The sequence below is a fragment of the Geotrypetes seraphini genome, chromosome 3, assembly GCF_902459505.1.
Source record: "Geotrypetes seraphini chromosome 3, aGeoSer1.1, whole genome shotgun sequence".
NCBI classification, from domain to species: Eukaryota; Metazoa; Chordata; class Amphibia; order Gymnophiona; family Dermophiidae; genus Geotrypetes; species Geotrypetes seraphini.
Window position 1 is genome coordinate 251,822,882 of NC_047086.1, and position 25,214 is coordinate 251,848,095.

Below are 25,214 nucleotides of genomic sequence, written 5' to 3' on the forward strand. Positions count from 1 at the left end.
TTTGTATGATTCGGAGTTTTTGAACGGTTTTCTTGAGTGACCCCAGATAAATGATATTGCAGTAGTCAAGTAGGTTTAGGATGGAGGATTGCACCAGTAGGCGGAATGATGTTGAGTCAAAGTATTTTCTAATGGTTCTAAGTTTCTATAGTGTCGAGAAGCCCTTTCTGATTAAAAGCTCTGAATGCGTATCTAGGGTGAGGTAGCGGTCCAGTGTCACTCCTAGGATTTTTATGGTATCGACAATGAGGAAGTTCTGTCCATTCAGGTTTATTGTAGTATCTTTGATTTTGTCATTTGGACTTGCCAGGAAGAATTTGGTTTTTTCGGGGTTGAGCTTCAGCTTGAACTCTGTCATCCATGTTTCGATTTGTTTTAGAGTTAGTGCTAGATGAGTCTTCGTCTCAGGGGTCAGGCTTGTTAGAGGCAGAAGTATGATGATATCGTCGGCATAGATGTAGAATTTGATTTTTGCTTTTTGCAGTAGATTTGCCAGTGGGGCTAGGTAGATGTTGAACAGAGTGGGGGATAGAGGGTAACCCTGTGGGACACCGCATGGGTTAACCCAGCTGGAGGATTGGGAATTGTCGCTATAGACTCGGTACATTCGTTTAGTCAAGAAGCCTCGGAACCATTTTAGTACTTTGCCTGAGAGACCAATTGTCTCCAAGCAGTCAATTAGGATGGTGTGATCGACTAAATCAAAGGCGCTGCTTAAGTCTAGTTGAAGGATTAGTGCACTGGAGCCTTGGCAGAATAGATTCAGGAAGGTGTCCAGTAGTGAGGCAATAACCGTTTCCGTGCTGAACCCTGATCGAAAGCCTGTCGTGAAGAATGTTGAATTGTCCAGGTAAAATACTAAATCCTGGTTTACCAGGCCTTCCATTAGCTTTACAAAGAGGGGAATGTTTGCGATGGGCCTGTAGTTAGATGTCAGCTTGATGGATTCCTTGGGGTTTTTTACAATAGGTGTGATCAGTATGTGACCTAACTCCTCGGGAAATGTACCCGACAGTAATTGGGAGGAGAGCCAATCGTATAAAGAGGCTTTGAAGGGGACTGGGGCGGCTTTCATGACGTTTGGTGGGCAGCTGTCTAGTCTGCAGTATGAGTCGACGTATTTTGAGAAGAGTTTGCTGAAGCGATTCCAGGTAGGGATTGAGAAATTGTTCCAGTACATGTCTACTCTGGGATCGTTTGTGTGTTGGTCATTAATAAGTCATTAATACAATGGCACATACACATGCAAAAATTCTACGAATGGAAATATTTTACATAATGTGTATTTGACTGATAGGCGTTGCCATAAGACAGTTTTATAGCTGGCATAGGTACTTATACCCTCTTACAGCTGTGTTATTTTGCAGCCACCCTAGTATTCTACAATGGAAAATAGGCGCCTAAGGGCTACTTTTACTAAGCTGTGATAGCGGTTTTAGAGTGTGCTTAGCGCGTGCTGAATTTGCCATGCGTGCTAGAGCTAGTGTTAGTTCTAGCCACGTAGTGTGGGTTTAGCGCACGCTAAAAATGCAATCGCAGCTTAGTAAAAGGAGCCCTAAGTTTCTTTATAGAATAGTTATGGAATTACCCCCTATGGCAGGGGTAGGCAGTTCCGGTCCTTGAGAGCCAGAGCCAGGTCAGGTTTTCAGGATATCCACAATAAATATGCATGAGATAGATTTGCATCTCAAGGAGGCAGTGCATGCAAATCCATTTCATACATATTCATTGTGGATATCCTGAAAACCTGACCTGGCTCCAGCTCTCGAGGACCAGAATTGCCTACCCCTGCCCTATGGGAGTAATTTTTATAACATTTTTTTCTGTTATATCTATGGAAAAGAGACTTTGATAAAGTTAGAGGACCAAATGCATGCATTAAAAGCGGTATTATATAGTAACTAAAGGGGTCTTTTACTAAGGCGCGTTAGCTGATTTAGTGCACGCTAAATATTAACATGTGCTAAATGCTAACGTGCCCATTATGTTCTATGTGTTCCACCACTTAGGCAATAACTTTTTTACTTTCACTTAAGTAAATTTTTAATGTGTTTTTCACCGTACTTAAGTATTCAAAAATGGATTTATTTTTACTTTTACTTAAGTACTTTGACAAAGTACTTTTAACAACACTGATTAAAAGTTTCTAGTCAATTAACGCAAGTGAGTGCTCCGTTTACAAAGTTGCGCGCGACAAAGACAAATTCAATTCCTATGGGCTTCATTGCATTTGACGCTAGTAGGGATTTGTAAAAGGAGCTCTTAGTCTCCTTAATGTAAGCCCTCTTTTCAGCCAAACTTACCTTTCCTCCCCCCCTTTTCCGAAACCTCGTTAGGCTTTTTTATTGCTGGCCATCATGGTATTAGCTCCGACAGTCATTGGAATTCTAATAGCGTTGGAGCTAATACCACCGTGGTCAGTGATAAAAAAGCCTAACATAGCTTCATAAAAAGGGGGGGGGGGGTAGTTGCAAGGAAAAAACACAATTTGAAGTGTCTGTATGCAAATGCTAGAAGCCTAAAAAATAAAATAGGAGAGTTAGAGTATATATAGCACTGAATGATGAGATAGATATAATAGGCATCTCAGAGATCTGGTGGAAGGAGGACAATCAATGGGACACTGTGTTACCTGGGGACAAATTATATTGCAAGGCTATATTAGATCAAATTGGAGGGGGGGGGGTGCGCTATATGTTAAAGAGGGAATTGAATCAAATTAAATAAACATTCTGCATGACATAGATAGCAGTGTGGAATCTATATGGATAGAAATTTCATGTGTGAAGGGAAGGAATATAACGGTTGGGTTTTGGCCCAGGACAAAATGAGCAGACAGATGAAGAAATGTTTTCAGAGATGAGGAAAGCTGGAGAAATGGGCAACAGTATAATAATGGGCGCTGTTTTCTTGCCATTTGGATTGCTTCTGTATGGAAGCATATTTGCAGCAGCGCTGGCTTGGAAACCCCTGACGCACCTTTGACATGCAAAATGGGGACTCCCTGTTGGGTTAATGTGGAAGGGACATTGGAGCTTCTACATGAAGTGGACCGGCAGAAAAAGTATCATCACTGGACCTGCAGCTGAAGCTAAGTGATCCCTGCCTTTGTGTTATAGATTGCAGATGACTATGTTTGGAGTAGTAGCATCCATTTTGGAGTTTTTTTTTCGACCCATGAAGCCCTTTAACTGAGGTCATTTTCTCTCCAAAAATTATATCTTTAAGTGTGCTCCTCGGGGATAGAAAGTAATTTTTTGAAACTTTGCAACAACTTCCCTGTTCCCCTGTGGATTTTGCTTTCCAAGTAGTCCGTGTTATATGACTAGCTTAGGACTATTGATAAATATATGAGTGAAATACCATATGCTTTTCAAATTTTGAATATAGTTTGATTTCAATTACCCCAACATTCACTGGTTAAATGTTACATCGGGGGTGTACTGTGGAGGTAAAATTCCTAGATGTTATAAATGACTGCTTCGTGGAGCAATTGGTCTGGGAACCAACAAGAGGGGGTGCTATTTTAGATTTGGTCCTTAGTGGAATGCAAGACATAATACAGGAGTTAACTGTGTTTTGTCCGCTGGGAAACAGTGATCATAACGTGATTTTGAGCTGATACCAGGAGTAATGTTGCAAAAGAAATCTACTGTAGGGGCGTTTAATTTTCAAAAGTGCGACTATGATAAATTGAGGAAAATGGTTAAAAAGAAGCTAAAAGGATCAGTTGCAAAGCTTAGGACTGTAAACCAGGCATGGGTGTTATTTAAAAATACCATCGTGGAAGCCCAGACCAGATGTATTCCATGTATAAGCAAAGGTGGAAAGAAGAGGAAACGAGAGCTGGCGTAGTTGAAAGGTAAAGTTAAAGAGGCTATTAGAGCCAAAAAAACATCCTTTAAAGAAAGGAAAAAAGATCCGAATGAAGAAAATAAGAAGAAACACAAGCACTGGCAAGTTAGATGCAAAGCATTGATAAAGACAGCTAAGAAAGTATATGAAGAGAAACTTGCAAAAGAGGCAAAAACTCATAGCAATTTTTTTAGGTACATCAGAAGCAGAAAACCTATGAGGGAATCTGTGGGACCGTTGGGTGATCAAGGAGCGAAAAAGGCGCTCAGGGAGGATAAGGCCATAGCGGAAAGACTGAATGAATTCTTTGCTTCGGTCTTTACGGAAGAAGATGTAAGAGATCTACCTGAACCAGAAGTGTTTTTCAAGGGTGATAATGTGGAGGAACTGAAAGAAATCTTGGTGAATCTGGAAGATGTACTAAGCCAAATCGGCAAGTTAAAATGTGATAAATTGTCAGGACCGGATGGTATATATCCCAGTGTACTAAAAGAATTCAAACATGAAATTGCTAACCTGCTGTTAGTGATCTGTAACCTGTCGCTAAAATCATCTGTAGTACCTGAAGATTGGAGGGTAGCCAATGTTCTGCCAATTTTTAAAAAGAGCTCCAGGGGAGATCTGGGAAATTACAGACCGGAAAGCCTCACTTCGGTGCTGGGCAAAATGGTAGAAATGATTATAAAAAATAAAATTGTGGAACACATAGACAAACATGATTAAAGAGACGGAGTCAGCATGGGTTCAGCCGAGGAAAATCTTGCCTTACAAATTTGCTTCTTTGAAGGTGTGAATAAACATGTGGATAAAGGTGAGCCAGTTGATATAGTGTATCTAGATTTTCAGAAAGCTTTTGATACAGTCCCTCACGAGAGGCTCATGAGAAAATTAAAGTGTCATGGGATAGGTGGCAAAGTTCAGTTGTGGATTAGGAATTGGTTATCGGATAGAAAACAGAAGGTAGGGTTAAATGGTAATTTTTCTCAATGGAGGAGAGTAAACAGTGAAGTGCCGCAGGGTTCTGTACTAGGACGGTGCTATTTAACTTATTTATAAATGATCTGGAAATTGGAACGATGAGGCAGGTGATTAAATTTGCAGATGATACTAAACTGTTCAAAGTTGTTATAACGCATGCGGATTGTGAAAAATTGCAGGTGGACCTTAAGAAATTGGAAGACTGGGCATCCAAATGGCAGATTAAATTTAATGTGGACAAATGCAAAGTGATGCACATTGCGAAGAATAACCTGAATCACAGTTACCAGATGCTAGGGCCCACCTTGGGGGTTAGCACCCAAGAAAAGGATCTGGGTATCATTGTAGACGATATGATGAAACCTTCCGCCCAATGTGTGGCGGCGGCCAAAAAAGCAAACAGGATGCTGGGAATTATTTTAAAAAGGAATGGTTAACAAGAATAAGAATGTCATAAAGCCCCTTTATCGCTCCATGGTGTGATGTCATTTGGAGTATTACATTCATTCTGGTCTCCTTATCTCAAGAAAGATATAGTGGCACTAGAAAAGAGTGACCAAGATAGTAAAGGGGATGGAACTCCTCTTTTATGAGGAAAGACTAAAATGGTTAGGGCTCGTCAGCTTGGAAAAGAGACTGCTGAGGGGAGTTATGATTGAAGTCTACAAAATCCTAAGTGGAGTAGAACGGGTACAAGTGGATCGATTTTTCACTCCGTCAAAAATTACAAAGACTAGGGGACAATCGATGAAGTTACAGAGAAATACTTTTAAAATCAATTGGAGGAAATTTTTTTTTCACTCAGAGAATAGTTAAGCTCTGGAATGCATTGCCAGAGGATGTGGTAAGAGTGGATAGCTTAGCTGGTTTTATGAAAGGTTTAGACAAGTTCCTGGAGGAAAAGTCCATAGTCTGTTATTGAGAAAGACATAGGGGAAGCCACTGCTTGCCCCATATTGGTAGCATGGAATATTGCTACTCCTTGGGTTTTGTCCAGGTTCTAGTGACCTGGATTGGCCACCGTGAGAACGGGCTACTGGGCTTGATGAACCATTAAGACAGTAAGGCTATTCTTGTGTTCTTTTGTTTTCAGCTGAATATTCATCTTAATTTAAGAGTTTAAAAATTATGCTCATAAATTTAGGCCTGCAGACTGTGTACAAGATGCAGGCAAAAATTTATTGTACCAAAATTAAAATGCAAAGAAAAGTGTGATGAATTGAGATATAATCAAATTAATGTATCAGCATAACCCAAAAACTGTATCATAAAAAAAGATAATCAAAGAACTATATCATAAGAAGGAGCGATAATCTATTTCTAAATTTAAACCTGCAGGTGTAGTAGTGTCAAGTTCAAAGATAGTCCGTTGTTCTGCTTGCAACAAGATATTATCAATAATTTCTTATAGTGTTTTATTGTTTAATGTTATCATTTTCCTTATATTCTTTTTTAACTTACCTTGATGTTTATCTTACTTTGCATGTTTCCTTACTATTTCACATACCCTCTTTCTTGTCATTCACGTCACTTGACCACAAGCCTTAGTAGCATGGCATAATAACACCATCTTGTTACTTTTCGCTTTTTATAAGAGTTTACAACAGTTTTTAATGTTTTCTGTATTGTAATTGTATTCATTAGGACCCCTGACGAAGGTTTGTCCGAAACACGGACCGTGTCGGGTCCCTTGATTGGTAAAAGGGTTTTATTTTACTTATTTGCATTTTAATTTTGGTACAATAAATTTTTGCCTGCATCTTGTACACAGTCTGCAATTTTGTTTGTTTTTCCTGCTTGGTTTTTTCTGCAGACAAAGTTGGACTTTCTCCTTTGTTTTGTTGCCCCATAAATTTAGGCCTGCCATTCATTTGCCTAGACCATTACCTTATATATGATATTTGTACCCCACCATAGCTTCAAAAAGGTTCATAGTGGTTTACAACAAGAAATAGCTGAGCATATTCAGGAAATAATACAAAACACATAATTCCCATACACTTCATTATCCAATAATACATTTTTGAAATAGGAAGGACTTTAAATGCTTATAAAATTTTCTGTAATCCGTTAAGCACTTCAAACTAACTGGCAGAGTGTTCCACCACTTAGCAGCTTGATATGTAAACACTGAAGAAAATATAGTTTTATACCTTACTTTACTCACACGTGGATAATTTCCCCCTGGGCTGCAGTAGAGGTTTCTACTGCGGCTTAGAGTGCTAAATGCTGATGCTGCTCAGATATTCATAGAATTCCTATGAGTGTCAGAGCATGTAGAGCCCTGGCTGTAATGTAAACCTCTACTGCAGCTTAGTAAAAAGGGGGCCATTCTAAAATTGAACCCCTAGTTTTTTGATTGATAGGTTTAACAATGGTAACATGTACCCTGGGGCAACGTCATGTAGAATCACAAATACTATGGTACAAAGCTTGAATACAGCCCTAGCCTCAACTGACAGCAAGTGAAGGCGGATGAACAAAGGAGTTACTTTCTCAGACCTCGGTGCATGAAAAAATCAACATAGCTGCTGTGTTCTGTAGTATCTGCAACCTTTTCAAAATAGTTACAGTTCAAATATACTCCATTACAGTAATCAATGTATGCCACGATCATTGACTGCTCAATCATTTGGAAGGTTACAGGGTCAAAATTTGACCTGACCCTTCTAAGTTTCCACAGTATTCTATAGACTTTTGTAGTCACTTATTGAACTTGTAATATCAGAAAAGAATCAAAATTGCTCCTATTTTAAGTTTAGACTCTAATGTGTATTTAATACTATTTACAACAATAGCTTTATCAGAAACAGGGTTAAGTGACCTACTAATTATCAGAAATGTATTATTTTTCTTTCTTGAGCTTTAATTTTAACTTCATAGCCCAATCTTTTAATGTATCAATTACCTGCTTAATAGTTGGTAAAGCTTCACCTAAAGTACCACATATAGGAATATAGATTGTAATGTCATCTGCATATACAAAAAAGTGAAAACCTAGTCGAGTCAATTTTATACCGTGTTTCCCCGAAAATAAGACAGTGTCTTATATTAATTTTGGGTTAAAAAAATGCACTAGGGCTTACTTTCAGTGATATATTATTTTTTTTCATGTAAAACAATTCTCTCCCTTCCTCTCCTGCACCCCAATTCTTCCTCTTTCCTTTCTCCCCTCCCCCCTATGTGCAGCATCTTTCTATCCCTCCTTCCCTCCCTCCCATTCCCCTGTACAACAGAACTCCATCAACCCTCCCACCATGAGACTGACATACTTCTGCTCCAAGGCTTCCTAAAGCAGCAGGGGTGGGGGTTGCTGAATCGACGAGTCCAACTTTTTCAGCAAATCAGTCAGCAATAGTGTCAGGGATGGAGTCAGGGAGTATCGGGGATATTGGGTGGGGGGCTTCAGGAGTCGATCTTAGGGCTTATTTTTGGGGTAGGGCTTATATTAGGAGCATCCTTAAAAATAATGCTAGGGCTTGTTTTCGGGATAGGTCTTATTTTCATGGAAACAGGGTACCTAGAGGGGCAAGTAGAACATTACATAATGGTGAAATTGGAGAGCCCTGTGGAACCCCATAGCTTGGTGCTCAAATGCAAGATCTAGCATTATTCATTTTCACCTATGTGTAATGTTTAAACCCTCTCCCCCCTTAAACCAGAGTTTCACGCATCATTAATGTCATAATAATCTAACATATTTAACAAGATCTCTTGGTCTACTGAATCAAAGGCGCTTGACAAATCAAAATTGCAATAGAAGTACCCACTGACCCCGGCAAATTATTTCTCTGGTTACTGATAACAATGTGACCAAAATCATTTCCATACTGCAACCCCATCTAAAGCTTGCCTGACAGTCATGCAGGATTTCAAAATGGTCTAAAAATTTTGCCAATTGTAAGGCAACTAAACTTTCCAGTGCTTTAATTGATAAAGTAATGGAAGTCACTGGTCTGTAAATACTTCTTACGTCATTGGAATTTAAAGATGAATTCTTAACAATAGGTGTTAAAATAATATGTCCAATTGGACTTGGAAATTTGTCAATTTCAAGCAAATTGTCCAAGGAATGACTAAAATGTTTAATAAAACCAGCTGGGACAGCCTTCATTAAATGTGTTGGGCAGTTATCCAAAACACAGTATGAAGAGGAATACTACTTCAGACATTTTGCTACCTCATCATAAGTAAGCCGAGACAGCTGAAGCCTGGGAAGATGCCAAGACATATCTAGTGGGGGAGATATGCTTGTGCTTCTTAGCTTACTTACATGGCTCTCCTAATACAGGTGGTACTAATGACAAAGAGGTAGAATCCCTGCACTGCATCAACTCAGAAAGATATGATGTTAGTGCCGGTGTAGATAAAGGTTGAGCATTGGTTTTGAAATCCTCGACCATGCTCATTGTCTCTGATGCGGTACTGAAGTTTACGGTGACCCGTCAAAAGCACGCCAGACTTTGGGGTGCACTTTTGATGATGTACCTTTACGGTGACCCGTCAAAAGCATGCCGGACTTTTGCATGTCGACAATCCTGCGGCAACATTTGTGGCAGGACACATGCATGCTGCCACTTCCTCCGCTTTTAAGCCTTTCTGTTAGCACTGTGAGGGTGTGTGTGTGGAGGAACCCCCCTACTACATTTACAAGGCCTCATACTCCTGTTGGGGTTGGGTGTGGGTGGAACCCCCCACTACACTGAAAACTCCCAAACAGTGAAAACGGAGAGGAGAATGGAAGTTTTCAGTGTACTTGGGAGGGGGTGTTCCCCAACCCCCCCCCAACATGAGCACGAGGACTTCTAAATGTAGTGGGGGCTTCCTCCACAAACACACCCTCACAACACTAATGGAAACCTTCAAAGTGATGGAAGTGGCGGCGCATATATCATGTGCGCAAATGTCACCGCAGGATTGTCGGTGCGCCAAATTTTGGCATGCTTTTGAGGGTGTACCTCAGTTTACGGGCCTTGAGCAACCTCTTTTGCATGCAAGAGCAGAGGGTGCAAGAAATGTCTCGATGCTCAGGACCATGACACTGAACGCACCAATTGTGCAGAGCAGAACCTGAAATGGTCTGGTTACACTGAATGTACCTCTTGAAGCTACTAGGGAATTTAGACATTGAGGAGAATATCACTGATGCAAAGTTAAAGGGCTCAATGGCCCAGGAGCTCAAGTAAAACTCAAACTAAAAATAGCTTGATATTCCTGGAATAGAAAGGGCTTCAGCAAACAATGACAAAAAAATGAAGAAAAAAAGTAAAAGTAAGGCACCCAAAAGGCAAACGTTTGACGCTGAGGAGAACTTTAAAGTTCCACGGAAAACTAAGAATGCATATCCTTCGAGACAATATCGGGCAGGAAGGCACCAGCATGTTTGCGATATGGACAGTGCTTAAAATTTAAAGTGACAGTTCACTTAACTCTCCTTACTGGGTTCCATGGATGACATCACCCACCTATGAAAATATTATACCTGCTTGTCATTGGAGAAGGCTACATCAGCTAAGGGGGCAAGGGACCTCTCTTTTACTAGCCCTGAAACTACTTTGATTCACTACAGGCAGTGGCATACCAAGGGGGGGCCGGGGGGGGGGGGGGGCGGTCCGCCCCAGGTGCAAGGCCCGAGGGGGTGTTCAGCTGGCCACTTACCGGGGAATAGGCTGCCGCCGGGAAAAGAAAGACGCCGACGCCGAATTCTCCCTCCCTGCTGCTTTTCTTCCCCGAGCCGAGCAACTCTAGCCGTCTGACGTCAATTCTGACGTCGGAGAGGACGTTCTGGGCCAGCCAATCGCTGCCTGGCTAGCAGGAACGTCCTCTCCGACATTAGAATTGACGTCGGGCAGCCAGAGTTGGTCGGCCCGCGGGAAAAGAAGGAGGGTGAATTCGGCACCGGTCTGTTTCCGATGGCCAGTGGCAGCCTTTCCCCGGCGGTGGTGGTAGCGGCGGTGGCATGGGGGAGGGAAGGGAGAAAGAAAGAAAGGGGGGAGCCAGAGAGCCAGAAAGAAAGCAAGGGGGGGGACAGGGATCCAGAAAGAAAGAAAGGGGGCAGGATGAAAGTAAGAAAAAAATGGGGCATGGGGAAAGAGAGAGAAAGACAGACATAGAGAAAGAAAGGGGGCATGGAGAGAGAAAGAAAGAAGGGGACAGGATGAAACAAAGAAAAAGTTGGGGGAGGGAATGAAATCTGGAGGAGAGGAAGCATACAGGAGGCTGAAAGAAGGGAAGAAATATTGGATGCACAGTCAGAAGAATAAAGTGCAACCAGAGACTGATGAAATTACCAAACATAAAGGTAGGAAAAATGATTTTATTTTCAATTTAGTGATCAAAATGTGTCTGTTTTGAGAATTTATATATGCTGTCTATATTTTGCACTATGGGCCCCTTTTACTAAACTGCAATAGCAGTTTTTAGCGCAGGGAGCGTCGAGAGAAGCATGGGGTATTCAGCGCAGCTCCCTGCGCTAAAAAACGCTATCTCAGTTTAATAAAAAGGGAGGGGGTATATTTGTCTATTTTTGTATAGTTGTTACTGAGGTGACATTGCATAAAGTCATCTGCCTTGACCTATTTGAAAACCCGCGGAATATAAATGATAATTAATATTTTCTCTTCGTACAGTGTGCTTTGTGTTTTAAAAATTTTATTGTTGGTAGATCATTTTGACTTGGCCACGAAGGTAACGGGGAGGGAGGGAGGGGAGCTGCTGAAAGACATCTAGTAATCCTTGCAGGCTTGACTGCAGGGAATTATTTTTGTAAAATCATGTTTTGTGACTGGCATTATTTAGACTTTAATTTCTATGAATGAATAGAATGAAAATGATATAAAATTACTTGCTTGTTTTTATGTGCGTGCGCTGAAGGAAAGTGGAGAGAGAGTGGGCTGAGGACGCTGTGGGAAAATGGGGAAGAGAGAGTGGGGAGAAGACGCTGATTTATAAATTGACAATTGTACAGAATATTGTTTCTTTTTATACTTTAATATAATAAATTCTATATAAAACAATTCAAGGCTTGTGTGGATGGAATCAGGTGGTTTGTGGGGATGAGGACCGAGCTTACGGGGATTAGTCCAATAAAATGGTATTTTCATATTTCTAATTATTTTATTTTTATTTGTTAATTTGTAAAGTGGTGATTGTTATGTATCAGTTTTTCAAATTTACATCTACTATCTTTATATTTTGCACAGTATTAGAGGACATGTATTACTGTTTTTGTGGTGTGGTATTGCATTGTATGCAGAGTCTGGTTTCTTGGCAGTTCAGTTTAACTTTTGTCTACATATTTCTATTTTTAGTTTGTGATTATTCCATATTGGGAAAAGGTGTATCTGTCTGTGTGTATGAAAGGGACATGGCTTTCTGATAGCATCAACTGTACTGGATCAATTGACTGTGCAGGATCTGGTTTGTTTAGTTTTACAATGTATGTGTTGGTGTTCTAGTGCTCACTGCAGTGTTTAAGATGCTGCCTTTTCCTAGGTACACTCTTGTGCGATATGTGGATTGTTACTAAAAATCATATTTTTCATATAGATGGGGGGGGAGGTTTCAAAAAATGATGGGCCCCGGGTGTCACATATGCTAGGTACGCCACTGACTACAGGTAGTCCTTCCTTGATCTGTAGTGAACTGTGGCCCTGCTGAAATTGTAGCTTAGCAAGCAGACCCAACATTTGGGCGGCGGAGAGTTTTGATATCTGTACCCACAGCTCATCTGTCAACAGAAGGTCACTCTGCTGTATCTGGAGCTGCAGGAGCGAGAATGGTAGCTGAAAGTGGCAGGGCTGCTCCACCTCCTGAGTGCAGTGTGCTGTGAAACTGATCATTAGCAAGCCACCATAGATGAAGCCATCTAATGTTATTTATTTATTTAATTAAAAAATTATATACCGTATATTACCTATATGGTTTCCATAGTAACAAGCATAAAATGTTAAGCAAACATACATAGTTCAGTTGTTAAAAAAACAACACTTTTAAAAATGGTCAAACATCAGAAATCTTCAAATCCAGTTTGAATATAAAATTTCAACTCAAAAAAGCCTTCATAGTTGAGTTTTTAACATTTTCTTAAAATTCATTCTAGCAGCACACAAGCACAAAATTCCTGGCAGGGTATTCCACAGCTTTACACCCTCTATAGCAGGGGTGCCCAACACGTTGATCGCGATCGACCAGTAGCTCAGGAAGGCAACGCGAGTCGATCGCGGAGCCCATCCCGGGCTCCGTGATAGACTTGTGTTGCCGTCCTGATCTACCGGGCCAATCAGCCTTCCTTTCCAGTGTTCTCTCTAGGGCCTTTTAGCTGGGCGGTCCGCCCAGTTATCATCTGCTGCTGCCGCCGCTGCTGAACATTAAAAAAAAACAAAAAAAACCGGCTTGGAGATTTCAGCCCGTAGCGAACTTATGCTCCGTGGCTCTAACGTGTGCGTGCCGGCTTCCCTTCTCTTCCCTCAGAAACCGGAAGTTATGTCCGGGGGGGGGAGGAGAAGGGAAGCCGGCATGCACATGTTGAGAGCCCTGAAGCAAGCGTTCGCTATGGGCTGAGGCGGGAGACAGGTTAGTGAAGCATTTGCTCTTCTTGCTGCCGGGTCCTGCCTACTTTCTGTTTCCGCGAAGGCAGGACCCGGCAGCATTTCCCCCAATAGGTCGATCGCGATCTTGGGCCAATCAGCCTTCCTCTCCCCGACGTCAATTCTGCCGTCGGGGAGAGGAATGCTGGTCGGCCGAAGCAGGGACAGCTTGGGGCGGCGTCGGCTTTCGGGCCTGTTATTGGTGGCGGTTTGGGGCCTGTATTGGTGGCGGTTTGGGTCCTGGTCCCCGATGGCATTGGCTTGGGGGAGGGCAGGGAGAAAGAAAGAAAAAGGGCAGGCAGGGAGACAGAAGGAAAGAAGAGAAACAGAAAAAAAAGAAAGGGAGGCAGAGAGAAAGAAAGGGCAGGGAAGAGGAAGGAAAAGTTGGGGGAAGGAATGAGGTCTGGAGGAGAGGAAGCATACAGGCTAAAAGAAGGGAAGAAAGATTGGATGCACAGTCAGAAGAAGAAAGTGTAACCAGAGACTCATGAAATCACCAGACAAGGTAGGAAAAATGATTTTATTTTAAATTTAGTGATCAAAATGTGTCTGAATTTATATCTGCTGTCTATATTTTACACTAAAGTCCCCTTTTACTAAACCGCAATAGTTTTTTAGCGCAGGGAGCCTATGAGCGTCGAGAGCAGCGCTGGGCATTCAGCGCAGCTCCCTGCTCTCTAAAATCTGCTATCGTGGTTTAGTAAAAAGGGAGGGGGTATATTTGTCTATTTTTGTATGGTTGTTACTGAGGTGATAGTGCATAGAGTCATCTGCTTTGACCTCTTTGAAAAACCCTGGAATAGGAATGATAATTAACATTTTCTATGCGTACAGTTTGCGTTGTGTTTTTTTTAAATTTTATTGTTGGTAGATCATTTTGACTTGGTCATTTTAAAAGTAGCTCGCAAGCCCAAAAGGTGTGGGCACCCCTGCTCTACAGCTAACATAGTCGCACCAATCTTAATGTGGGAGATTAACATATTACCTTCCAAACATAATTTCATACTGTTTTCTGATCTCAGACTTCTTTATAGGTTGATAGATTTCAAAAAACATTTGAAAAACAGCAGGAGAGACTTAGTACAAAGTCTGATGAATTTTGAATTGGACTCTTTGTTGTACTGGTAACCAGTGCAACTGCTTCAATACTGGTGTTATACGAGTCATTCTAGAAGCACCTGTGATCAATCTAGCTGCAGAGTTAATCAACATCTGTAATTCCCTCATTTTCACTTTTGCAGCTCCCAAGTATAATGAGTTACAATAATCTATTCTGTTCAAGATCAGTGCCTGCACCACACTTCAAAAATCATAATTTAGCAACATAGGCTTCAATCTATACAACATATTTTACTGCATATATCCTACCTGTATTGTTTTCAATATTTGTTATAATGGATATTGTTATGCAGGCTATAGTATCCTTGGGCAAATTAATTTTCTCAGTTGCTAAAATTGCATAGAAATACATTCTAGACATTAGTCAAGAAAGGATGGACAGCAAGAGTTATTCTAATGGGTTAAAATTCTAAAGGAGGAAACTAAGAGGCATGCAGAAATTTTTTGTATAAATGATAACAGTGCAACCTCAAAAAAACTTAAGAACAAGGAAAATGTTTGAATTTTAGAAATTTGAACATTCCAAAAACTTGTCTTATGACACATTTTGCTATCTTCCAGAAGTGTTTAGAATATAAGAATTGCCGCTGCTGGGTCAGACCAGTGATCCATCGTGCCCAACAGTCCGCTCGCGCTGCGGCCCTTAGGCGAAAGGAACTTATCTAACTTTGTCTTGAATCCCTGGAGGGTGTTTTCCTCTATAACAGCCTCCGGAAGAGCGTTCAAGTTTTCTATCGCTGTCTGGGTGAAAAAGAACTTCCTTACATTTGTATGGAATGTATCCCCTTTTAACTTTAGAGAATGCCCTCTAGTTCTCTCTACCTTGGAGAGGATGAACAACCTGTCTTTATCTACTAAGTCTACTCCCTTCATTATCTTGAATGTTTCGATCATGTCCCCTCTCAGGGAGAAGAGGCCCAGTTTCTCTAATCTCTCACTAGTCGCTCTTCTCTGGACCCTTTTGAGTAGTACTGTGTCCTCCTTCATGTACAGCGTCCAGTGCTGGACGCAATATTCTAGTTGAGGGCATACCATGGCCCAGTACAGCGGCATGATAACCTTCTCCGATCTATTTGTGATCCCCTTCTTAATCATTCCAAGCATTCTGTTCGCCCTTTTTGCCGCCGCCGCCTTGTATTGCGCGGACGGCTTCATTGACTTGTCTACAAGTACTCCCAAGTCTCTTTCCTGGGGGATCTCTCCAAGTACTGCATCGGACATGCATCACCTTACACTTATCCACATTAAACCTCATTTGCCATGTTGCGGCCTATTTCTCAAGCATGTTTATGTCATGTTGCAGGTCTTCACAATCCTCCAGCGTTTTCACTACTCTGAATAACTTTGTATCGTCTGCAAATTTAATCATCTCACTCGTCGTACCAATTTCCATGTTGTTTATAAATATGTCGAAGAGCACGGGTCCAAGCACCGAACCCTGTGGCACTCTACTGGTGTCGCTTTTCCTGTACAAGTATTGTCCATTTACCCCCACACTCTAGCCACCGGCCAGTTTTTAATCCACGTGAGTATTTCACACTCGATTCCATGGCTCGCAATTTTTCAAAGTAGTCGTTCATGCGTAACCTTGTCGAATGCCTTCTGAAAATCTAGATATACAATGTCGACCAGGTCACCCTTGTCAATCTGCCTGTTTACTCCCTCGAAGAAGTGCAACAAGTTCGTCAAACATGATCTTCCTTTGCTGAAGTCGTACTGGCTGGTTTGTATCCGTCAAGGTGATCAATGATGCGGTCCTTTATCAGCGCCTCTACCATCTTTCCCAGTACCGAGGTCAGACTCACCGGTCTGTAGTTTCCTGGATCTCCCCTTGAACCTTTCTTGAAGATCAGCGTAACATTTGCCACTTTCCAGTCTTCCGGAATCCTTCCTGATTTGATTGACAGATTGGCTATTAGTTGAAGCAGTTCAACTATAGCCCCTTTCAATTCCTTGATTACCCTCAGATGGATGCCGGTCCCGGGGATTTATTATTTGTATGCCTATCAATCTGCCTGCATACCTCTTCTAGACTGACCATCAACCCTGTCAGTTTCCCGTCTTCGTTTCCTGCGTATAGCCTGTCGCTTCTGGTATGTTGTGTATATCCTCTTTGGTAAATACAGATGCAAAAAATGTGTTCAGTTTGTCGGCAATGGCTTTGTCCTCCTTTAGCACTTTCTTTATTCCATGGTCATCCAATGGTCCCATCACTTCCTTCGTTGGTTGTTTCCCCTTAATATATTGAAAGAAGTTTTTTGTCTGCTTGGTTATTTTTTCCTCATAATCTCTTTTGGACCCTCTTACCGCCTTATAACACCTGCTTTGATGTTGTTTGTGCTTTTTCCAGTTTTCATCCATTTTTGACCGTTTCCATTCCTTAAACGAAGTCTCTGATCGCTTCCTTCACCGCTACAGTGAGCCACGCCAGTTCCTTTCTCTTTTCCTCTTGGATCCCTTGTTGATACGCAGTATATAGAGATTTTGCGTCTCGGTGACTGTGTCCTAACAAACTTATTGCACTTCTTCGAAGGAGTTAACAGACGGATGGACAGAGGAGACCCCATAGACATCATATATTTAGATTTCCAAAAGGCCTTTGACAAGGTACCCCATGAACGCCTACTTCGGAAACTGAAGAACCATGGGGTGGAAGAAGACGTACATAGATGGATCATGAATTGGTTGGCGGGTAGGAAACAGAGGGTAGGAGTGAAGGGCCACTACTCAGACTGGAGGAGGGTCATGAGTGGTGTTCCGCAGGGCTCGGTGCTTGGACCGCTGCTATTTAATATATTTATAAATGATCTAGAAACAGAGACGAAGTACGAGATAATAAAATTTGCAGACGACACCAAACTATTTAGTAGAGCTCGGACTAAAGAGGACTGCGAAGAATTACAAAGGGACTTGAACAAACTGGGGGAATGGGCAACGAGATGGCAGATAAAATTCAATGTTGAGAAATGTAAAGTACTACATGTGGGAAGCAGAAATCTGAGGTACAGCTATACGATGGAAGGGATGTTATTGAATGAGAGTACATTACATTATATTACATTACAGATTTCTATTCCACGAGTACCCAAGAAAGGGACTTGGGGGTAATGGTGGACATGACAATGAAGCCGACAGCACAGTGCGCAGCGGCTGCTAAGAGAGCGAATAGAATGCTAGATATAATCAAGAAGGGTATTACAACCAGAACGAAAGAAGTTATCCTGCCATTGTATTGGGCGATGGTGCGTTCACATCTGGAATACTGCATCCTATATTGGTCGCCCTACCTTAAGAAGGATATGGCGTTACTCGAGAAGGTTCAGAGGAGAGCAACACGTCTGATAAAAGGGATGGAAAACCTTTCATATGCTGAGAGACTGGAGAAACTGGGTCTCTTTTCTCTGGACAAGAGGAGACTTAGAGGGGATATGATAGAGACTTACAAGATCATGAAGGGCATAGAGAGAGTAGACAGGGACAGATTCTTCAAACTTTCAAACAATAAAAGAACAAGAGGGCATTCGGAAAAATTAAAAGGGGACAGATTCAATACAAATGCTAGGAAGTTCTTCTTTACCCAACGTGTGGTGGACACCTGGAATGTGCTTCCAGAGGGCATAATAGGGCAGAGTACAGTACTGGGGTTCAAGAAAGGATTGGACAATTTCCTGTTGGAAAAGGGGATAGAAGGATATAGATAAAGGATTACTGCACAGGTCCTGAACCTGTTGTGCCGCCGTGTGAGCGGACTGCTGGGCACGATGGACCTCAGATCTGACCCAGCAGAGGCATTGCTTATGTTCTTATGTTCTTATGGACCATGCTTGCTGTAGCGTTTTTACAGTGCTTATCCTCTTCTTAATCTTTTTCCCCATCATGAGTCTCATCCCTTCATAATTCCCTTTTCGGAAGTTCAGTGCCGTGGCCGTCATTCTGGATTGACGTTTTGCCTCTGTGTCCAGGTTGAAGTGGATCATATTGTGATCACTGCTTCCCAGCATCCCTTCTACACCTTGCACTTGTCCTCATAGTCCATTTAGAATTAAGCCCAGAATTGCATTTTGTCTTATATTTTCCTTGACAAGTTGTTCCAGGAAGCAATCGCCTACAGCATCCAGGAACTTGGTCTCCCTACTGCAGCCGGAGGTGCCTAGGTTTCAGTCTATCCCCGGATAATTGAAGTCGCCCATGATAACTGCATTGCCTCCCTTGCAGTTCCGTTTAATCTCGTCCATCATTTCTCCATCAATTTCTTCGGACTGCCCTGGGGGTCGGTAGTAGATGCCGATCTTCGTTTCTGTTCCATTTGTTCCCAGAATTTTGACCCATAGAGACTCTACCTTATTTTTCGTTTCTGGCATGTTCTTTCCGGTAGACTCAATTACCTCTTTGACTAAAGGGCAATACCCCCACCTTTTCGACCTGCTCTGTCTCTGAAATATAGCTTGTATTCCAGTAGCACAGTGTCCCAGATGTTTTCCTCGTTCAACCATGTTTCCGTGATGCCGATGATGACAAGGTTATCTTTTTGTGCCATAGCTTCCAATTCCCCCATCTTATTCCTTAGGCTCTTTGCATTCATGTACATATACTTGAGTTTGCAGCCTGTTACTTTCTTGCATTTCCTTCCCTTTTGTATCTCTTTCGATCTGTCAGAATTTCTGTCTTGCCTATGATCCGGTGAGTCTTCCCCGCTATCTTCCTGTATGATATCCTCTGGGTATACCGTTTCCTGAACCATCGACTCTTAGTTGACTGTTTGCTTTCCCCTTTTTCCAAGTTTAAAAACTTCTTAATTTCTCTCTTTATGTTGCTTGCAAGAAGCCTTGTTCTGTCTCCGCTGAGGTGGAGTCTATCCTTCCTGAATAGCTTTCTCTTCCCCCAGAATGTCGTCCAGTTGCGCACTAGAGTACTTAAATTTCTGGAGTCCCCCCCCTTAATAAGATGTTTGATTTTCACCAAAGATTAAGTGGGGATGGGGATGGGGAGAGGAACAAAGCCTGCATGGACATGGCCAAACTTTGTCTCCTTGTCATTCTCTAAAATCTTGAGACTAATATCAAAATGTAAAAACTTAACACATCTTAGACAACTTGCAACAAAATTTAATGATTAAAAATAATGCAGAAGCTGCTTTTGGATTTAAATGAACTACTGTTAAATGACATTATTTGTGTCTTGTCTGCCTTTGACATGACAACAAGAGTCTTGTCTGCTAATCAGACTCTTTCCATCTTCAATGTCCTTCCATCATGTGTCCAGCTGCTCAAGCAACTTGCTGTTACTGAAACAAATTCATCCTTTCTTGCTAGAATCAAGGAACATTTTCAAGAGTAATAAACATTTATTTTCCTGTTCATCCAGTACACAGTTTAGGTTCTTTTCTACACCCATGCCTGAAAGACAATCCAATTACCTTCCCAGATGATGTAAAAACATAGACAATTAAATCTTTGGGAAGGTTGTACCAAAACCAGATCAAAATGGAAGGCTCTATTTGTGATTTATAAACAGTTATACAGAATATTATCCCTTTTTATACATTAATAAAATGGTTTAAATATAAAATCATAAGTGTTTGAGGCTTCTGCAAATGATGACAGAGTTTACGGGAATGGGGCATGGATGAGGATAGAACTCACGGGGATGGGACAGAACCTGAAAGGACAGGGACAAACATTATCCCAATGTCATTCTCTACCTACCTTCAGAAAATATCTTTGATATAGAGTGGGTTCTCACCACTTCCAGTAGAGTCTTACCCTTCGTCCTTGCATCAGCCCTGAAACTGTTCACAAAATGCCTGGTACTAGAGCTGCAACACTTAACTCATAGGGGTTATACAAGTTCCTTATCTAGAAGATTGGTTGATCAAGGCCTCATTATTGCTACAAATTCAGCATGCCATCAACTCAACAGTTCATCTATTGGAACTGCTAGGATTTGTAGTGAACTACCAGAAGTCACATCTCCAACAAACTCAGACCTTGGAGTTCATAGCTCATTTGGACACTACTCAATATAGAGTCAACAATCTTATCCACTTGTGTCAGAAAGTCCCCTTCCTACCACTCATTACTGCACAGCAAATGTTATGACATCTGGATCACATAGCCTTGACAGTTCATGTCACTCCATCGCACATCTACACGTCATAGTTCCCCAATGGATTCTCTCCTAGTGGTCACAAGCTACTGGATCTCTCTGCAATATTACAGGTGACCTCAGACCTTCGTCAATCCTTCCATTGGTGGATGCTTCGTCCAATCTCTCCAGAGTTCTTTATTTACAGCCTCCTCTCCACCAGAAGCTACTCACCACAAATGTTTCCGTACTGGGCTGGGGAACCCATCTCAAAGGCCTCCACACTCAAGAAGTCTGGAATCCTCATGATAAAACTCCATATCAATATTTTGGAGCTCAGAGCAATTCATAATGCTTTCCACACCTTTCAGGATCACTTGTAGAATCAAGTAGTCCTCATCCATACCAACAATGAAGTCGCCATGTTCTACTTGAACAAACAAGAAGGCACAGGGTCTCTCGCTGTCTGCCAGGAAGCAATAAAAATTTGGACTTGGACTACTGCTCACAACATTCTTCTCAGAGTGATTTATCTAGTGGGGAAACAGAGCATCTTAGCAGACTCCTTCAACCTTAGAGGGGTCTCTCAACATATCTATCTTATGACAGATATTCTCAGACTGGGGGACCCCTGAGATAGATCTTCCACTTATAACCACAAAATTCCACTCTACTGCTCCAGACTCTATACTGCCAATTATCTGGAGTCCGACGCCTTTCTCCTGGACTGGCAAGTGAAGTTCCTCTATGCATTCCCTCCAATTCCTTTCATCAGGAAAACTCTACTCAAACTTTGCCAAGATCAATGCTCTATGGTTCCCTCTCCTTTTACAGCTCACTGCGCAGGAACCCATCACACTTCAACTGTTTCCAACATTACTCACTCAGAATGAAGGCTCTCTTTTCCATCCCAATCTATTCTTATTAGCACTTACAGCATGCTATCTCTCTCCCTTTCACTTTCTCTGTATCAATGTCACCTATCATTTAATCTTCCAAAAAAATCTTCCATACAACATTTATCATTTGAAACGAACTTGCTTCATTATCTGGTTTGATCTCCACTTGCTAGATCCAATCACTTGTCCTCTGCTGTCCGTTCTGGATTATCTCCTTTACCTTTCTTCTGGGCTCAAAATTACTTCAGTATGAGTTCATCTCCTTGCTATCAGTGCGTTTTATTCAATTTTATTCAATTTTAAACAATTGTCTATGCATTCCTTGGTCTCCAGATTCATGAAGCCTTTACCTTGCCAATCTTATTCTCAAGTCTCCTGCCATTGCCTGGGACCTCAGTGATGTTCTATTCATACTGATGAAGTCTCCTTTTAAACCACTCTCGACTTGTTCATTCAGATATCTTACTTGGAAAGTAATGTTTCTCATAGCCCTTATGTCTGTATGCTGGGTCAGTAAACTTCAGGCACTTGTATTAGATCTACTCTATACAAGGTTCCACCATGATAGGGTTGTTCTCCAAACACATTCGACGTTCCTCCCAAAAGTCATCTCAGAATTTCATCTCAACCAGTCCTGTCTTCTTCCCAAGGCTGCATTTTCAAATTGGTGAAGCAGTTCTCTACACCTTGGACTGTAATTATACACCTGCTTACTACTTGGATTGCACCAAGCCTCACAGAACTTCCACTCCACTCTGTGTCTTTCGATCCTAACTGACTTGGAGTTCCTGTCACCAAGAGAACCATCTCCACTTGGCTAGAGGACTGTATCTCCTTTGTATATACTCAGGCTGGACTAACACTAGACAGCTGTGTCACTGCTCATAAAGTCTGAGCTATGGTGACTCCATTAGCCCATTTTCACTATTAGAAGCATAAAAACATGATGGCAGATAAAGGCCAAATGGCCCATCCAGTCTGCCCATCCACAGTAACCATTATCTCTTCTTCTCTCTAAGAGATCTCATGTGTCTATCCCAGGCTTTCTTGGATTTAGACACAGTCTCTGTCTCCATCACCACTTGTAAAGCAGCTACTTGGTCCTCAGTCCATACCTTCACTTCTCACTACTTTCTGGAGAATCATTCCAGATGGATAGTTGGTATGGGCCAAAAGTTCTGCAAAGTTTGTTCTTTCTAAATGCCAATTTTCCTTCCAACCCTTTGGATTTCGCCAGGCTCATGTTTGTTAATTATAACCCTCTTCTTAGAGTTTTGATCCTGGAAGCTTGAGAGTCCTACATGTGAGACTATTATACCTGCTTGTCCTTGGAGAAAGCAAAATTACTTACCTGTAGCAGGTGTTTTCCAAGGACAGCAGGTATACTGTATATTCTCACAACCCACTCACCTTCCCTAGTTTGTTTTTTAGCTTTGTTACTGAACTGCACATCCTGCAAGCTGATGTTGGACGGGTAGACACCAGCATGCACATGGTATGGGCTGTGCTTAAAATATAAAGTGACAATACCCTTGTTAACTGTCCATACTGGGTTCTGTGGATAACATCACCCACATGTGAGAATATATACCTTCTGTCCTCAGAGAACACCTGCTCTGGGTAAGTAACTTTGCTTTCTCTTCCGCAGCCTGAAGACTGAAGCTCACAGATGCTCTGAAATTGTAGTCTGCCACAAAGGGATACAGTCTGAAGCAGGCAGTGGTAATACTCGGGCATTCTTTTTCCTCTTTCCCATTGGATAATACCAAATGGTAAGCAGGAAACTATTCAGAATAAGAATCAGAGAGTTCACTCTCCATGTACTTTCTAAGAAACCATTACACAAGTGTAACTTCTTCAGTGGCAACTAGTGAAGGCCATGTTGAGACAACAGCACCACACCTCCTTCTACACCACTGATTTTCTAGCACAGAGCTTGTGCACACTTCCTTTTCTTCCTGACTATACCATAGAGCTCTAGGTTGCCATCTCCTGAGCAACAGACTTCAGACTTTCAAACTGCAAATACAAAACCAGTAGCATTAATCCCAGTTTTAATTATGGTAGAAGATGAACCTTTCCCATCAGCGTCCTCAACCTCCACTGGAGCAACCATATTCATTCTTTCAGAATATGATCAAAGCTTTGTCAAAGGCAATTGCAAGAATCTACCAGCTTTAAAAAAAATATATTAAGATAAGACCAAACTACAGGCCTTTCAATCTACAGGAGGTATCCCTATGCAGAGAGAAACCCAGTTTATAGAACTGCCATTTAAATATTTTAGTGAATTTATGCTATGAGGGGAATTCAATAATTTATCTACCTCAGTAGGAAAGAAAAGAGTTTTCAAAAAATGTTTTATTTTTTAATATAGTCCCCTGATAGCTCCATAAACTTCATCCACTTTTCCTGCAATGACTTTAACCTCTTTGAAAAAATTATTCTGTTTGATCTTCAAACCAGGACGTCACACCTTCCTTGACATTTTCATCACTTGAAAACCACTATCCATGGAGAGATGTCTTCACAACTCAGAACAGGAAATAATCTGAGGGAGCCAGGTCAGGACTGTAGGGTGGATGGCTCAGATGCTGAAACCCACATTCTTGGATGGCAGCCTGTGATTGTTGTGACATGCACCAGCACTTTGTCATGAAGAAGCAGCATGCCTTCTGTGAGGTTTCCTTGTCTTTTCTCCTTGATTAACACTTGCAAAGTAATAACATAAGAACATAAGCAATGCCTCCACTGGGTCAGACCTGAGGTCCATCGTGCCCAGCAGTCCGCTCACGCGGCGGCCCAACATGTCCAGGACCTGTGCAGTAATCCTCTATACCCCTGTATCCCTTTCTCCAGCAAGAAATCCTTTCTTGAACCCCAGTACCGTACTCCGCCCTATTACGCCCTCTGGAAGTTGGTGACATGAACTACAGAAGGAAAAGTCCTTCATCATCCCAGAAGAGAGTTGCCATGACTTTGCCTGCAGATTTTTCTGTCTTGAACTTTTTGGGGGTGGGGGATGACTTGTGTGTCCACTGCATTGACTCCATTTTGGACTCAGGATCTCTGTGATAGACCCAAATCACAAAAAGATTTTTTTTTTTTTTTAAATCACTTAGTCTTCACAGAGCATCTTCAAGTTCTCCTGATAGCACTGGAGTCTCGTGACCTCTGACATAGCGTCAGCATTCTTGGAACCCATTGTGCACTAACCTATTCATGAATTATTTTCCAACTTTTCATGAATTATTTTCCAAACTGTACCTGCAGAGATGCCCATTTTTTCAGCTATTCGGGAAACCTTAAGTCGTCTGAGAAAATTAAATCCTCGACTTTCTTGCACATTTCTGTGGCAGTTGCTTTCACAGGCCATCCAGTGTGAGGGTCATCTTCAATGGTCTTTCTATTCCACTTAAATTGCTTGCTTCAAAATTTAATTTTATAAGATGATGGGGCAGACTCACTATAAACTGTAGGCATGCGTTCTTTGATCTCCTTAGGCTTTTTCTCTTCTTTTGTGAAAAATTTTATCACTGAACAGTGCTCTAAATCTAGCAGTTTCTTACTTAATTTGTGTGAGGACTCTCCTGACATCCTGTCTCTTGGAATGTTAGACTTGCACTGAGCAGCAATTGAGCATGAGTAACCTTGAGACATGTTATAACACACTTGCTACTTTCTTTCATAC

At 41.7% G+C, this 25,214-nt stretch overlaps 1 protein-coding gene across 2 annotated transcripts in view; it reads left to right on the forward strand.

The window, feature by feature from the left end:
- Positions 1–25,214, forward strand: part of C3H6orf118 (chromosome 3 C6orf118 homolog) — a 130,374-nt gene that overhangs the window by 80,603 nt on the left and 24,557 nt on the right. The gene's annotated exons all lie outside the window — the stretch shown is intronic.